The 14911-nt window shown below is 44.4% G+C and overlaps 1 protein-coding gene across 1 annotated transcript in view; it reads left to right on the forward strand.

Annotated features, from left to right (window-relative positions):
- LOC144500635 (acid-sensing ion channel 2-like) overlaps nt 1-14911 on the forward strand; it is a 1309014-nt gene that overhangs the window by 556917 nt on the left and 737186 nt on the right. The gene's annotated exons all lie outside the window — the stretch shown is intronic.

The following is a 14911-nucleotide window of genomic DNA, read 5'->3' on the forward strand; positions in this document are numbered from 1 at the left end:
CCTTAGAGGTCTCAGTGGCTCCCCCTGACACCCCACCCCCTTATCGGAGTTGAAATCCTCCCCTCACCCCAATTCGGAAATTCGGAAACAGCATTCACTCCCGATCAGAGCTAACATTCACTGCCCCTCCCATCACCAGTAGTCAGTGCCAGCAGCTCCCTGCCTTCCCTCCAATTATTGGACCCCTTACCCCCACCCACAGAATCAATGCCAGCATCCCCTCCCTAAACAGCCATCACCGGAATCCCTAGCTCACACTCCCTCAGCCCCCCTCCCCACCACCACAAACAAATGAATTCTCCCCTCCCCATGAGGCTCCCACTGGGATCCGCCCCAGCACTGCCCAACTTGACAAGGGGCAATGGCAGTGGACATTGCCAGGCCTGTGTCTGGCCATGTCCCTCTCTCGCGGGAGCTATACTCAGCTTTACAACCCCAGGGAGATCCCCATGACAGGTTTACTTCTGGTGAACCTGTTGTAAACCGCGTCGACATGTTTGAATGTACGGCAGAGTGTCAATATCCAGCGAGGGGAGGGTTAATGAAATTCAAATGCATTGAAATGTATTCAAGCAGGTTCACACCCAATGTGGATGGGAACATGACCACATCACCGGTGAGGGGAGGCAAAAATCGGAAGGCCTGATCTTGCCTGTGAGATCCGTGACTTCCAGGGTTTAGCTGAATCTTAAGCCCCTGCTGTTATTCCCGTGGACCTCGAGAGTGGGCCCAAGATTCCGATCTGTGGGTTGGATTTTCCGACCGCGCCCAACCCAAGTCAACAGAACTTTGCATGGTTCGTGTCCCGTCCTCTACGATTCCTGTGGCGGGCGGGACTGGAAAATTCCGCCCTGTGTCTTTCTCAAGGTGGACTGAAGCATTTCATGAGGCGAAGCCAGATGCAAAGTATTAAGCTGCTTTATTTTAAAGACAACAAATTAATTTACTGAATGACAAATTGAAATTTTACCTCGAGCCTGGTAACTTCAGAATTTTTCTCATGAATGGGAAAAGTAATAAAAATATACAAATAATGAGGCCAATTTTCCAAACAGTATGGGTTAAGATTCCTCTCTGTCATAATTAGTGCTTTGGTGAATGCGTGTGTTCTATTTCTCTGAGGAATTTCAATTCTTTTGTATTTCCATTTGCTGTGTCGTGGCTCAGCGACTGCTTTGCGAACAGGGTTCCAATCCCACCACGGCAGTTGGTGGAATTTATATTCATGGAATCATAGAATCCTTAAAGTGCAGAAAGAGGCCATTTGGCCCATCGAGTCTGCACCCACAACAATCCCACCCAAGCCCTATTCCCGTAACCCCACATATTTACCCTGCTAATCTCCCCGACACTAAGGGGCAATTTAGCATGGCCAATCCACCTAACCCGCACATCTTTGGACTGTGGGAGGAAACCGCAACACCCGGAGGAAACCCACGCAAATACTGGGGCTGGAATTTGACCGGCACGTCTTCCCAAGGCTCGTAAGATCGTGCCCGAGGCCAACGGAGAATGCCTTTCTGCTAGCTTTGCCCGCCCCAGTTTCGGAGCAGGCGTGTCGGTAAATTCAGGTCCAGGGAGAATGTGCCAATCCCATACAGACGGTCACCCAAGGCCAGAATCAATTAATAATCTGGAATATAAAGACAGTCTCGGTGAAGGTGACCATGACAACTAGCACTGATTGTTGTAAAACCCATCTGGTTCACGAATGTCCTTTGGGGAAGGAAATCTACCAACTTTACCTGATTTGGCCAATATGTGACTCTAGACCCACAGCAATGTGATTGACTCTTAACTGCCCTCTGCAGAGTGGTGGGCGGCACAGTACCCCAGTGGTTAGCACTGCTGCTTTACAGTGCCAGGGACATGGGTTCGATTCCCAGCTTGGGTCACTGTCTGTGTGGAGTTTGCACATTCTCCCTGTATCTGCATGGGCTTCCTCCCACAGTCTGAAAGACATGCTGGTTAGGTGCATTGACCCAAACAGGCGCCGGATTGTGGCGACTAGGGGAATTTCACAGTAACTTCATTGCAGTGTTAATGTAAACTTGACTTGTGGCTAATAACTAAACTTTAAAAGTGGCCCAGCAAGTCACTCTGTTCAAGGGTAATTAGGGATGGCCGACTGGGGACACCCAGATCCCATGAAAGAATAAAGAAAAGAATAGACTGTGAAACAACCTATGTAAACTTTAAGTGCAGCTTTCAGCTACTTGTACTACCACACCCTCTCCACTGGGGGAAGCTGTAATTACAGTTTGACCAGTTTTACAATGGAGATTTCCACTCTGAATCAGGAGATAAGAATTTATCATGTAAACTGCTGACCAGAAGAACATACAGACTGTTTTTAAAAAATAACCTCGGCCAGATTGGAGATCGATAGGGATGTGAGCCTGCCATAGAGGATATGATCTAGCGTGTTTGCAGAGATGTAAGGTTCACTTTACGGTGGAAATGAATTTCAGGGCAACACGAGTGCAGAGGTTTTATCAGAGCAGCAATGTGATGACAATTGTACACACTGACCTGCTGCATAGCACAGATAAACCAGAGGCAGCAACATGATAAATACTGAATGGTTTGATCCATGTGAGTGCAGAAGCAAGATAGGTTTTTTTTAAACGCTTTTATTAATGACTTAAAATATAAGCTCTGATTTATATTGGACTGACTTACCAAGGTGCATCTTTCTGGTTTTTAATATGCAAAATTTTGCGATTTTTCTGTCCAAAGTTTCAACAATCCCGAAATGAATTTGTAGATTATCTGTTGGGAAATCAAATACCAAGTATGAAGGAACTGGTAAAGAGAGTTCAGGCGTTGTTTAGTGTTTGTATTTTTGGTTTGGTTTCCAATTTAAAAGGGTGTCAGTGTGCACTTTCTGGTGTGCATCATGTCAAACGTCATTTTGATGGGGTTAGCATCAGCGGCACGTTGGCACAGTGGTCAGCATTGCTGCCTCACAGCGCCAGGGACCTGAGTTCGATCCCCGGCTTGGGTCACTGTCTGTGTGGAGTTTGCACATTCTCCCCGTGAATTCTTCCTCCCACAGACGTGCTGGTTAGGTGCATTGGCCATGCTAAATTTTCCCTCAGTGAATCCGAACAGGTGCCGGAGTGTGGCGACTAGGCGATTTTCACAGTAACTTCATTGTGGTGTTAATGTAAGTCCACTTGTGACTAATAAACAAAATCTATTTACTTTATTTAGCAGGCACTTGGAATGTATGCCAGAAGCATGTAGAATTAGTGTGTAATGCTGATTTGATGCCAGCAGAGTGGCACAGTGGTTAGCACTCTGAGGGAGAATTTCCCCTAGTAACTTCATTGCAGTGTTAATGTAAGCCTACTTGTCACACCTAACCTACACATCTTTGGATACTAAGGGGCAATTTAGCATGGCCTATCCATTTAACATGCACATCTTTGGAGTGTGGGAGGAAATTGGAGCACCCGAAGGAAACCCACACAGACACGGGGAGAATGTACAAACTCTACACAGTCACCCATGAGGATAGGCTGAGGGAGCTCGGTCTTTTCTCCTTGGAGAGACGAAGGATGAGGGGAGACCTAATAGAGGTGCATAAGATGTTGAGAGGCATAGATCGGGTGGACTCTCAGAAGCTTTTTCCCAGGGTGGAAATGTCTGCTACGAGAGGACACAGGTTTAAGGTGCTGGGGGATAGGTACAGGGGAGATGTTAGGGGTAAGTTTTTCACACAGAGGGTGGTGGGCGAGTGGAATCGGCTGCCATCAGTGGTGGTGGAGGCGAACTCAATAGGGTCTTTAAAGAGACTCCTGGATGAGTACATGGAGCTTAATAGGATGGAGAGTTATAGGTAGGTCTAGAAGGTAGGGATGTGTTCAGCACAACTTGTGGGCCGAAGGGCCGGTTTGTGCTGTAGTTTTTCTATGTTTCTACCCATGGGTGAAATCGAACATGGATCCCTGGCGCTGTGAGGCAGCAGTGCTAACCACCGTGCCACTCTGCTGGCATCAAATCAGCATTACACACTAACTCTACATGCTTCTAGCATACATTCCCAGTGCCTACTAAATAAAGTAAATGGAGTTTATTTATTAGTCACAAGTGAACTTACATTAACACCACAATGAAGTTACTGTGAAAATCCCCTAGTCACCACACTCCGGCACCTGTTCGGGTACACTGAGGGAGAATTTAGCATGGCCAGAGACCTAACCTGCACATCTTTCGGACTGTGGGAGGAAACCAGAGCATCCGGAGGACACAGGGAAAATGTGTAGACTCCACACAGACAGTTGCCCAAGCCAGGAATCGAACCCGGTTCCCTGGCACTGTGAGGCAGCAATGCTAACCACTGTGTCGCCTGTAGCAGTGAAACAGTGATCTGTGTACTTTGTTTTTCTGTATTTTTGTGGCTTGTATTGTGTGAGCTGATGGTGGCCGTGGTCAGGGGGACAATGATATCATTTGGGGTGGGGCTTGATATCAATGGTGGGTGGGTCTTGACGGCACCAGGGTGCTAACCACTGTGCCACCGTGCCTATAATGACCATAGCAGTAAACTTCTTCAAGCTGGGCTCCTTCAAGACTGGAGAAGGGAACATATCCAACATCTCACTGTTCACCATTCATAACTAACTTTATAAATCAAACCATTCGACGTTCCATACAAACACGAACTGAATCACCTGTTTGCATTCACCGAGCACCTGTCTTCAATGAGCCTTTGTCTGTCCTACTTACTGCTACTGTAGCAGGGCTGGTGAAAGGCAGCTGACCTTCAGCAGGGAGATCGCAGATAGCCTTGCAGAATGACCTAGGCGGCTCTGGCCTACCAGGCCCAGCTATGGACTGCGGCTTTGCAGTTGAACTTGTGTGTGGCTTCGGGTGAGTTGGCACCTACGCTATACCCTTGCCCCTACTCTGGCTCTAGGGCACTGCTGCCAGGTGTTTCACCACCTGCAGATCGCACCTTTAAGCTACTCCCCAAACTACCGTCTGAGCTGATGGCTGCAGGTGTCAGAGTGAGTTACATATTTTTTCACCATCAGTCTCTTCTCCCTTTAGCACTTCTTCCTCCATGCAGTGATGCCTGGAAATGTTTCTATACTTGGGTATTAGAAAGGAAAAAGGTGTAAATGTATGATTGTGTGAGTGGACGCGGAGTGGGGGGGTGAGGTGCTGGTGGGTGAAGCAAGAGGTCCTCAACAACTGTGTGAGGGTTCACTAACCTCAATCAGCCATGTGAAATCATGATGCTTCTTGTGACATTGCATCCAGGTCCTTGGGATTACACTGCTTGCACTGATAGAGAACTGCTCACATTGCCTCCTGATAGATGACTGAAAGACCAGCTGTCTATCTCTGATAGTAAAGCCTTCCAATGCTGTATTTGAGAATCATGGACCATGCTCTGTCCCCCTTTGTGCATTACTTATCACCTGAATTGAATTGATTTATTATTGTCACATGTATTGGGATACAGTGTAAGGTGTTGTTTCTTACGCGCTATACAGATAAAACATACCATTCATAGAGTACATAGGGGAGAAAGAAAGGAGAGGATGCAGAATATAGTGTTGTAGTTACTCATGGGGTGAGGAGAGAGATCAGCTTAATAGGTGATAGGACCATTCAAAAGTCTGATGGCAGCAGGGAAGAAACTGTTCTTGAGTCAGTTGGTACATGATCTCAGACTTTGTATCTTTTTCCTGACGGAAGAAGGTGGAAGAGAGCATGTCCGGGGTGCGTGGGGTCCTTGATTATATTGGCTGCTTTCCCAAGACAGTGGGAAGTGTAGACAGAGTCAATGGATGGGAGGCTGGTTTGTGTGATAGACTGGGCTTCATTCACAATCCTTTGTAGTTTCTTGTGGTCTTGGTCAGAGCAGGAGCCATACCAAGCTGTGATACAACCAGAAAGGATGATTTCAATGATGCATCTGTAAAAATTGGTGATTAACATAGCAGATATGCCAAATTTCCTTAGCCTCCTGAGAAAGTAGAGGACTTGGTGGGCGTTCTTAACTATAGCATTGGTATGGAGAGACCAGGACAGGTTGTTGCTGATTTGGACACCTAAAAACTTGAAGCTCTCGACCATTTCTACTTTGTTCCCATTGATGGGAATGTCAACAGGGGCATGTCCTTCACTGCGCTTCCTGAAGTCGATGACCATAGAAAGCATTCTTTCTGGTTGTATCACAGCTTGGTATGGCTCCTGCTCTGCCCAAGACTGCAAGGAACTACAAAAGGTCATGAATGTAGCCCAAACTATTCATGCAAACCAGTCTCCCATCCATTGACTCTGTGTACACTTTCCACTGCCTCAGCAAAGCAGCCAGCATAAATAAGGACCCCATGTACCCCGGACATTCTCTCTTCCACCTTCTTCCTTCGGGATAAAGACACAAAAGTCTGAGGTCATGTACCAACTGACTCAAGGACAGCTTTTTCCCTGCTGCTGTCAGGCTTTTGAATGAACTTAACTTGCATTAAGTTGATCTTTCTCTACATCTTACCTATGACTGTAACATTACATTCTGCACTCTCTCGTTTCCTTCTCTATGAATGGCATGCTTTGTCTGTAGAGCGCACAAGAAACAACACTTTTCACTGTATGTTAACACATGTGACAATAATAAATCAAATCAAAGACTATCTCCTTCATTTTGTTGACATTGAGGGAGAGATTATTGTCGCACCAGTTCACCAGATTCTCTATCTCTCTCCTGTACTCTGTCTCATTATTGTCTGAGATCCGACCCATTACGGTGGTTTCATTGCCAAACTTGAAAATTGAGTTGGAGGGGAATTTGGCCACACATGATCTGCTACTGATGGAAGGAGAAAAGAAATTGGAGCTTGTCTACAATGTGCCTCCTCAGCTGCATTTTAGAGGAACATCATTTGACTTACCGTGGAACAGCAACCCAAAGGAAATATGTTCTAGCTTTACTCTTTCCATTCCATTTTTCTCTCATTAATCTCATATTTACAGAGCTCGAACAAATGGTGGAACATTGCAGTGTTAAAGGCTTTCCTTATAGTTGACAACAGTAGATGAGATCATAGAAATATAATCATCATAGAATCCCTACAGTGCAGGAAGAGGCCATTCCACTCATCGAGTCTGCACTGACTCTCTGACAGAGCATCTTAGCCAGGCCCACCTCTATTCCCATAACCCTATATATATGCCCCCCCAGTCAACCTAACCTAAAGATCTTGCAACACTAAGGGGCAATTTTGCATGGCCAATCCACCTAACCTTTGGAGTATTAAGTCAAACAATAATAACTATAAAACCCAGCTTGGCCGATGACATTCCATTGCCACAGTTACATTTATTATGTAGTTTAGTTACAACTTTGGCATCATCAAAACATTGGGGCAATATTCAGCATATTTAGTATTGCAACAAAAATGTTCAAGAATTCTTTTCCTGATTATATACTATAGATTATGCATTCACAGTGTTGAAATGTGCCACCTGGAAGCTGACTTTTCCATTCAGGTTGTACCATGTTTGATGGGCTTTCCAAGTAATACTTGCTACACTGAGGAGCACACTCAATTTTGCCTTGCATCTGAGCGTGCAGAGGATGTTTTGCTTGCTACCCTGCACAAGACAACAGGGGAACTGCATTAACTAGGGCTTGAGCATTTCGCATGCTGCTGTGCTTTTATCGAAGAGCAATGAAGAATTCTGAACAAGACCAAACTCCTTGGCTGGATCATCTGCAGAAGGATCTTCAACTTTCAGCATCAAAGGAAGTTATGATTCCCACAAAATCGTAAAAAGCAGCAAGGAAACTATTGTGCCTTTCCTACCAATGCTTTGCTTTTAAGGTGAGCCAAGGCCCATTAAGAGCTAACCGTGCACTTGAATGTAGTACTTGCTCAGCAAGTGGCAAGACAAACACTGCTATCATCTAGTCAAAATGGAAATGGAGCTTTTATCTGAATACTGGTGCGGTTTAGCTGCCTGTTTTACTGATGCTGATGCCTCAGATTTATTCCGCTACAAATCCATTTTTTGTGGCATTGAAAAATTGAGCCTATATCTTCAGCACAGCAATTTGCTACACTCCATGAAAGGGATGTTTATCATGCACAATGAAGGATAAATTGAACTACTGTTCCCAACAAAATATTTCGCATGCATCCCACAATCAACTAACGATAGAAAATCCACAATATCAATCAAATCTATGGAAAACAACATAATTCGAAAAGAACAAAAAGTATTTCCTCTATGTATTGTAAACCAAAAAAATTCTTTCCAGCTACTTGCTTCACTTGAATTTTCACCCTTTCTACTTCAGGTATTGTATCCATATACAGCCAAAGACACAGATAAAAGCTTTACTGCTCAGGTGTCAATGATAAGAACAATTTGAATATTTAAGCACATAACTAAATGTGTTTTACAATTTAAATGTGTGTGAAAATTCATTGAATTCCCATTATTCTCAGAAACAAAATCCCAGCGGATAACATACAATAGACTCCAATGAATAGTCTTGGTGATTGGATCTAACGGCATCCATTTTTTGTGCATAAAACAGGCGCTAACATACTAGCGGTGAGCAGTAAGATAGACTGTACCCAATCTCTGCAATGGCAAGTCCCACTGAAAAGTCATCAAGTCCAATTTTTTAGACACATGTACTGAGCATCTAAAATAGACACTTGGCTTTTTGAATCCAACACCCATTGATGCCATCCTTGTTAGGCATTGGGCCTGCTCGGCTCAGGCTCCCTCAGCAGGCCCTCGAGGCCACCAACCAAAAATGCTTGCTTTACATTCAATGTAAACCCCACTCAACTCCACAGTCCTCATGTTTGCCCTCCACTCTCACTAAAACTCACAACTCAGGGCCTTCATGTCTTGAAAGGGCAGCTGCCTGTGATGGGCAGCTTACCCCAAATATGTAGACAACGCCCAAGAACCAATTCATGGTTATTCTAGGGCATCTTACTTTGGGCAGGGAACTTGATAATGGTTTACACCACTTCCAAACATCTACTATCCAGCACCCACTATTCACCACACTGAAATAGCTCCTCCAAAAACCAATGTCCCTTCACCAAATATAGATTTATTTACATCGTAAGCAACACTCAGACAGGTAATTTCTCGTACAGAATATAAACCCACCAGTAACCCTGACACCTCACATTATGTACGCATGCAGGGCTCCCAGATTGGACGAGCCATGATTAATGTGGGAGCTCATATTCTAAGAAGTCCGCATCATGGGCCTCGTTAAAGTCATTACACACACACTCACGCTTTACTTTTTCTTTCATCTCCCACAATATTTAACTTGTGCTTGGTTACACGTGGACACCAGCAGCTGTCAACTGCCTCAGCCAAATGGCCACTTTTCACATGTAACCTCGGCACAGAGTGATAAACTATTCAATATCTGAGAGAATATTACTGAGTTTGATTGTGATTTCTGAATGGAGTCACGAAGTAGCAATCCACTTGATTATCCTTCTCCCTCTGACGAAGAGCCACTTTTTATTTTTTTTTTAAAATCCATTCTAGGGTTGTGTCCAACCTTCATTCCTTCAGTTGGCCTTGAGAAGCTGGTGATGAGCCGCCATCTTGTATTATTTTAACTGCTGCCCCATACAACACCAACTGAGTTTGGCTAACTCAGAACTGAGCTATGCTGGTGGGGCACCAATATGTAAGGAATGCTGTAGGATTAATGTCATCTTTCCAGATGTGTTCATGATAGCCATCAATAACTAGAAAATCAGAAATACATAGTGCAAAGCAAGCGGTAGATTGATCAATAAGCTGGGAGGAATAAAGCAGAATACATCTGCTGCCAACTCTGTACAACATGGTATCAACTGTGGCCTGCCAACACTTGCAAGCAGGTTCTAAACTTCCAATTACACTCATTTATGTGTCATTAAGTACAGCCATAAATACCATTCTCTAAAAAAAAGTCTACAGTTTGGAAATTTTCAGTTTCAAGTGTGGGAAGCCAATTAAAGCTGCTTTGTGTCGTCACTTGGTATTGTAATATTCTTGTCGTCTTTACTTCACTAATATTCCTCCAAGTTAGCACTAAAGATGAAGAGCGGCAGTAAAAGGCATTTCATGATTTCATAGAAACCCTACAGTGCAGAAGGAGGCCATTTGGCCCATCGAGTCTGCACTGACCACAATCCCACCCAGTCCCTATCCCTGTAGCCCCACTTATTTACCCTGCGCATCCCCCTTTTCAGTTCAGTTAATTACATAATTAGGTGAACAGATCCTCAAACTGGGATCCTCAAATGAGTTCTAGGGATCATTATTTGGTTTATAAGGAGACTGGTTATTCATGCGTATCTCCACATCTCACTCAAACATGACTTCAATATTTTTCACTCTCGTGGAATCATGTTTCAGAATGACAACTAGACAATGATGGCACAGTAGTTAGCACTGTTGCCTCGCAGCGCTAGGGACCTGGGTTCAATTCTGGCCTCCGGAAACTGTCTCTGTGGAGTTTGCACATTCTCCCCGTGTCTGCGTGGGTTTCCTCCGGGTGCTCCGGCTTCCTCCCACTCTCCAAAGATGTACGGGTTAGTTCGATTAGCCATGATAAATTAGCCCCTTAGTGTCAGGGGGATTAGCAGGGTAAATACGTTGGGTTACTGGGATAAGGCTGGATGGGATTGTTATTAGTGCATGATCAATGGGCTGAATGGCCTTTTACTGCACTGTTGAGAGTCTATGATTCCTTGAATTCTAATGCAACCTAAACTGGAGATGCTGGATCTGGATTTACTGGAGTGAGTCATCTTGAAATGCTCCCTGTTAGTTAGAATTGTTTGGGTATGTTTAGCTTTCAGTGGTAGAATGGTTAGCACTTCTGCCTCACAGTGCCAGGGACTCAGGTTCGATTCCCGGCTTGGGTCACTGTCTGTGCAGAGTCTGTATGTTCTCCCTCTGTCCGCATGGGTTTCCTCCAGGTTCTCCGGTTTCCTCTCACAGTCTGAAAGATGTGCTGGTTAGGTGCATTGGCCATGCTAAATTCTCCCTCCGTGTACCCAAACAGGCGCTAGAGTGTGGCGACTAGGGGATTTTCACAGTAACTGTATTGCAGTGTTAATGCAAGCCTCCTTGTGACATTAATAAATTTTAACTATAAAACTTTAACGGCTTTTGCCCACAAGGTTCTGCAAACATGATCTGATAATGGGGTATCGAGAGTAACAGGCTATCTGCGATTCAGTGAGTAATGAGGCAAACTAATTTTCTTAAACCTTTGGGAGTTAATAATTGAGCAATGAACAGAGAAAGGATTGAGAAGGAAGGTGAATTAGAGTGCATAAATTCAGAATCAAATCACTTACAGTGAAAGAAAAAAATGAGGGGGAGAGGAAGAGAGAATAAGGATGGGAAGATGATAATAAATAGAAAGGAAAATTAGGGAAAAAATGTTCAAATTTAAAAAAATCATTTTTTCATACCTAAAGCAATTCCTAATGTAAAGGAATCACTGGACAAATGCAACAGCTTCATAAAAATAAAAGCTGAAGGGAACGTTAAGTGAGGCTTCCATTTTCTCGAGGCCGAGTGGTAAAAATCAGCCGGCAAAGAGTAGAAATTCACAATTCATGGGATGTCTCTTTCTCACGACAAGCTACTGGTCAGTTTGAGTGTTAATAACTGTAGGCATCATTCAGACATTGCTATCTTTTTCTGCAAAATGTGGCCAACTCTGGAAGCTATAAAAGAAACGACAGAAACTAATTTGTGAGAGTGCATAGGAAATCAGCCTACTGCAAATACCCTTTGAAGTCCACGCATGTTTTACCAGCCTGTCCCACTAGGTGGTAGGTAATGACAACAGAAAACAGCACAATACAACTAGAAGTCAAAAATCTCTTCCAGTTGCGATATGTACAAGGCAGATTTTTCATCCCCAGTGAGACATAAGAACCTTGATGCAAATGTTACAGCTCAAGTGGCTGGTTGTTCAGTGCAATGACTTAAAAAGAGATTTAGTTACACATAATGCGTTGACATTCATTGTAGATCAATATCTCACAATGTGGTGGTGTTCAGGTACATGGCTGGAATCTTGTTGAGGCATCGGGGGTCTCACCTGCGGCTGGAGAGTCGGCGAGAGACCCTTACTGCCGCTTTTTGAGGAGACCTGTCAGCAGAGACACACTTACACTTTTGGGGGCTCCAAGTCCTGCTTCCACGTCCGGCCCCACCCCCCCGCTCCATGACGTGATATGCCACTCCACCCTGGTGCCTTCAAGACAACCCACCAGTGGTATCAAGCCCCACCCTTCATGATACCATTGCCCTCCTGACCACACCCACCATCAGCTCACACAATGCAAGCCACAAAAATACAGAAAGGTACACAGATCGGTGGCACGGCGATTAGTACTGCTGCCTCACAGCCCCAGGAACCCGGGGTTCGATTCCCAGCTTTGGTCACTGTCCGTGCGGAGTCTGCACATTCTCCCCGTGTCCGCGTGGGTTTCCTCCGGGTGCTCTGGTTTCCTCCCACAGTCCGAATGCTGGTTTGGTGCATTGGCTATGCTAAATTCTCCCTCAGTGTATCCAAACAAGCGCCAGAGTGTGGCAACAAGGGGATTTTCACAGAAACTTCATTGCAGTGTTAATGTAAGCCTACTTGTGACATGAATAAATAAACTTTAAACTTTTTAACTTATGAAAAGAAGCCTGCAATTGATTCATTCAAATCGATAATGCAAGCCACAGGAACCCAAAAAAGTAGAAGTATACAAATCACTGCTCACTGCTTCAGTGCTTTGTAACTGATGAGAATTCGCCTGGAATTGATTAATTCAGATTCAAATCCAAAATGCAAGCTGCAAAAATACAAAAGGAAACACAAATGACAAATCACTGCTTAACTGCGTTAGTGCTTTATAACTGATGAAAACAAGCCTGTAATTGATTAATTTAAATCCACGTCTACCTGTTGTCAGCATGACGGTAAAGATGGTCGATATTGCAATCTATGTGTCTTGATATGAGCAAACATGGAACTGACTGATGAACAACGAGATGGCAAAATCAGCCAGTGATATGCCGTCAGTGCAGCACAGGCCAGTGCAGGACAGAATGAGCACGAAAAAGTCCAGTGCAAGAAAAATACAACAAAAATAGTCCAGTGAGTCCAAGTCCAATATCAATGGCTTTGTTGGCAAATGGCAGGATTATACTCTCAGTCCAAACGTCCGAAGGCCAGTATTGAGAGGGATGAGGGATGGCAGTTACTCAGTGGTTATAACTGTCTGCATGTGACAGACAAGACGTCAGACCAAATAGTGGTCCCATGTGAAAAACAGAATTTAAACAAAAGAAAAGATTTACCAGGATGTTGCCTGGCATGGAGGGCTTTAGCTGTGAGGAGAGGTTGGATAAACTTGGTTTGTTCTCACTAGAACAACGGAGGTTGAGGGGAGACCTGATAGAAGTCTACAAGGTTATGGGGGCATGGACAGAGTGGATAATCAGAAGCGTTTTCCCAGGGTGGAAGAGTCAATTACTAGGGAGCATAGGTTTAAGGTGCGAGGGGCAAGGTTTAAAGGAGATGTATGAGGCAAGTTTTTTACACAGAGGGTGGTGGATGCCTGGAACGGGGAAGGTAGTGGAAGCAGATACGATAGCGACTTTTAAGGGGCATCTTGACAAATACATGAATAGGATGGGAATAGAGGGATATGGTCCCCGGAAGGATAGGGGGCTTTAGTTCAGTCGAGCAGCATGGTCGGTGCAGGCTTGGAGGGCCGAAGGGCCTGTTCCTGTCCTGTAATTTTCTTTGTTCTTTGAATATGGAAGATTTGCTTACTTCATCACTGGTAAATCTATGGCAATTTAGATCGCTTTTCCTTTGCACTTTTTCTTCACAAAATAATCAGTAACATCATGGGCAGCATGGTGGCACATGGGTGGCACGGTGGCCCAGTGGTTAACACTGCTGCCTCACAGCACCAGGGACCCAGGTTCAATTCAGGCCTCGGCTCACCGTCTGTGTGGAGTTTGCACTTTCTCCCCATGTCTGTGTGGGTATCCTCCCACAGTCCAAAGATGAGCGGGTTAAGTTGACTGGCCATGCTAAATTGACCCGAATGTCAAGGGGATTAGCAGGGTAAATGAAGATTATGGGAATAGGGCCTAGTTGGGATTGTGGTTGGTACAGACTCAATGGGCTGAATGGGCTCCCTCTGTACTGTAGGAATTCTATGGATCATCATCGATAAAATCATGTAAGGATACATTTTCAATCGTCAATATTGCAGAACTTGTCAAATGTTCCTGACCCATCCATCGTATTTCGTAGATAATTTTTAACTCATTTCAATATAGGGAAAGAGCGCTCACCAGAAGCATTTATGACAGATATTGTTTAACATATTTTCAGAATGGTCTCCACATTTGGATAGGTTGCCTGCAAACCATCAAGTACAAGTCTGTACAAATAAGCTGGTGATCTCAAAGCACAGTGCTTATCATTATCAATTAAATGAATGAATTGTTTTCCTTCATCTTCAAAAGGATTTGTGTCCACGTCCTCCCGATAGAATTCATTTAATTTCTTACTGCAGCGGCTCTTAGCATTCTCATTCAAACTTCTATCAAAAGGCACGGAAGATAATTCAACTTTCTTCAGAGATTCACTTCTATTCTGCAATTGCATCATTATTGTGTCACAAATAACACTGACAGTCTCAATTATGATCTTCTCTTTTCCTTTTAAATAACTTCCTGCGTCTTGTGTGCTTCACATTGTTAGAGAGATCTGTGTTTGTTAATGTTATTGCCTCTGCTTCGACTGAGATCTGTGCCAGAATTCTACTGCTCCAGCCGCCACAGGAATTGGAGCGGGCGAGGGGCGGACAATAGGAAGCTCCAT

This window comes from Mustelus asterias, chromosome 11 (genome assembly GCF_964213995.1).
Source record: "Mustelus asterias chromosome 11, sMusAst1.hap1.1, whole genome shotgun sequence".
Lineage (NCBI taxonomy): Eukaryota > Metazoa > Chordata > Chondrichthyes > Carcharhiniformes > Triakidae > Mustelus > Mustelus asterias.